Source organism: Gallus gallus, unplaced genomic scaffold (assembly GCF_016699485.2).
Source record: "Gallus gallus isolate bGalGal1 unplaced genomic scaffold, bGalGal1.mat.broiler.GRCg7b scaffold_130, whole genome shotgun sequence".
Lineage (NCBI taxonomy): Eukaryota > Metazoa > Chordata > Aves > Galliformes > Phasianidae > Gallus > Gallus gallus.
In genome coordinates, this window is record NW_024096082.1 from 21,783 (window position 1) to 24,149 (window position 2,367).

The window sequence follows — 2,367 nt, forward strand, 5'->3', positions numbered from 1 at the left end:
CTTGGAACTAGGTGATCTGAAAGGTCCCTTCCACCCAAACCGTTCTGTGACTCAGTGAAAAATGAAACAGTGCTCCGCTGTATTTTCCAGAGACGTGAACTTGCACAGCTGGATGCGGTTGGTTCTTCAGAACCTGCCTGCAAGTCTGGGAGGACATTCACGTCCTCACCAAGGACCTGGATGAAGGAACAAAGTGTGCCCCGGCCTGTGTCTAGAAGAGGCGGACACCCCAGAAAGCAGAGCTGTGATTTAGAGACAGTTAGCCACAGTGAGAGCTGGACAGAGAGGAACCTGGTGGGGTTTTACAAGTGCGAGTGCAGGGCGGTACACCTGCGGGGGGAATAACCACACACGCCAGTCCCGGCAACGGGCTGACCTGCTGGAGAAGAGCTCTGCACAGAAGGACCTGGGTGTCCTGGGGGACGCCAGGCTGGCCCTTTTCGCCTTCTGGAGGCGTTCCTTGTCAGCCGCCAAGGAGAGGTATCCTTCCAAGGGAGATCAGGTAAGTTACCCAGGCAGTGGACAACCGTGGAGAAAGGTGTTGAGCAATCGAGGGAATTAGCTGTGCTGGATAAAGCGTTTGAAGAGAAATAGAAACATCAGCCTTTATCGTGCTTGCTTTTTTTTGTTTGTCTTTTTTTTTTTTTTAATGGAAACTTGGTTCTTTCTCGAGTGGTATGTAGTGTGAGTTAGCACCGTCTGAAATGATCGTGGCCAGAGTTCTGACAAAAAGAAGGGCAATCGACATAGCACGTTGGGAGGAAATTCTTTCAAAGGTTGCCCAGAGAAGGTGTGGAGGTCTTGCTTGGGAGCCAAGGGCCCACGCCCACAGCCACCATGAGGCGGTGAGCGTGATGTCACAGTGGGTGTCAGAGTGCAGCCATTGTGACGCGTGAAGCTTGGAGTAGAGCACAGGCTGGCGGGCTCAGCGCAAGCGTCAGTGCGGCCTGGTGAGGCGTGGAGAGAGCAGGGTCTCTTGCAGTGCTCACCGTCGACGCAAATGATGTATGCTAGGAAGCGGAAGTTGTCTGACTCTCAGGAGCCAGGTGAGAGCACTGCGTCCCTGTGCACAGGTCCCGATGCTGGGCAGAGGGGTGCTGGGGCTCTGCCTGCGGCTGAGAGCCGAGAGGGGAGGAAGGGGCAGGCAGGAGCTCCCAGGCAGGCATGGGGCTGGCCCCTCTGCTCCTTGGCAAGGGGGCCCAGCTTGGGCTGCGGCTGCCTTGGGCCTGCCATGGCCCCTTCCCCTCCACCGCCTCCAGCCAGCATGGCAGGCACAGAGCAGGACCCTGGGGACAGCCCCCAGGGACACCTGGCCCCGCCAGCTGCTCACCGCTGCTCACATTTGCTCTCTCCTCTGCAGCGTGCGTGCTGTGTGGCCGGGGAGATGTTGACCGAAACATCTTTGGCCGCACATTTGACCAGATTTGTTTTGGGTCCACGAGTTCTGCTTGGTGAGTTCCCTCAAGCGATCCTGACCGCTTCCTGCCGGGATGCTTCCCTCCTTCCTGTCCTCATGAGATGCTGCTCTTTTCTCTCCTTCAGCTTTTTGCCAACATCTCTTTTGATGAAAGCTCCACACAGGAGGGAACTGTGGGCATTGACCCAGCTGCCCTCACACGCAAAGTCAAGCAGGCAAACCAGAAGGTGAGGACCTGAGCGGAGCAGGCTGATTTGTGCCCCGAGAGGCTCACACCAGCTTAGCCTGGGCACAGAGGAAGCAATCGCAGCCCTGCCAGCCGCCTCCAGGACAAAGTCCTGCCATTGCAGATGTGCCCTGTCCACCAGGCAGCTTTGTAGAGTGTGCCCAGCATGCCACACCTGCGCCCTGCCCAGAGGTGTGGGGGCCGAAATGGAGGCCCTGAGCCTGCTGCTGATGGGGCTGTTCTGCTCTTTCCAGCAATGCTGTGTTTGCGGCGAGAGGGGGGCTGCCATCACATGTGCAGAGAGCGGCTGTGAGCGGAGCTTTCATCTGCCCTGTGCCAAGGATGGACAATGCGTCAACCCAGTTCTTTCGAGAGCAAAGGTAAGGGCTGTCAGCAGCAGCCAAGCAGGAGGAACCCAGGGGGTTACCTCCAGCAGCGCCAGCCAGAGCCAGAGCCAGAGCCAGAGCCAGAGCCAGGGCCAGGGCCAGGGCCTGGGGCTCCTCTTGGTCCACTGCCCTCCACCCATCACTTCTCACCATGCCTATCCCTTCCACCTTCCCCAGGTCCTTCTGCTGGGAGCATCGCCCTCGACAGACCGCAGTGACAGCTCCAGCAAGAGGCACCACCTGTGTCATCTGCCGGCAGACCGTGGGGAACGTTGCATCCTACCACACCCTGGTGTGCCCATTGTGCAAACATGCCTGGTTCCACCGGGCCTGCGTCA

General features: G+C 58.4%; 1 long non-coding RNA gene across 1 annotated transcript; it reads left to right on the forward strand.

Moving 5' to 3' along the window:
• The first annotated feature begins 1,426 nt into the window (after nucleotides 1-1,426).
• Nucleotides 1,427-1,937, forward strand: LOC121108964. The gene is made up of 3 exons (XR_005843642.1): nucleotides 1,427-1,451; nucleotides 1,543-1,644; nucleotides 1,898-1,937. It is a non-coding gene; the product is annotated as an uncharacterized LOC121108964 (long non-coding RNA).
• Nucleotides 1,938-2,367: the final 430 nt, after the last annotated feature.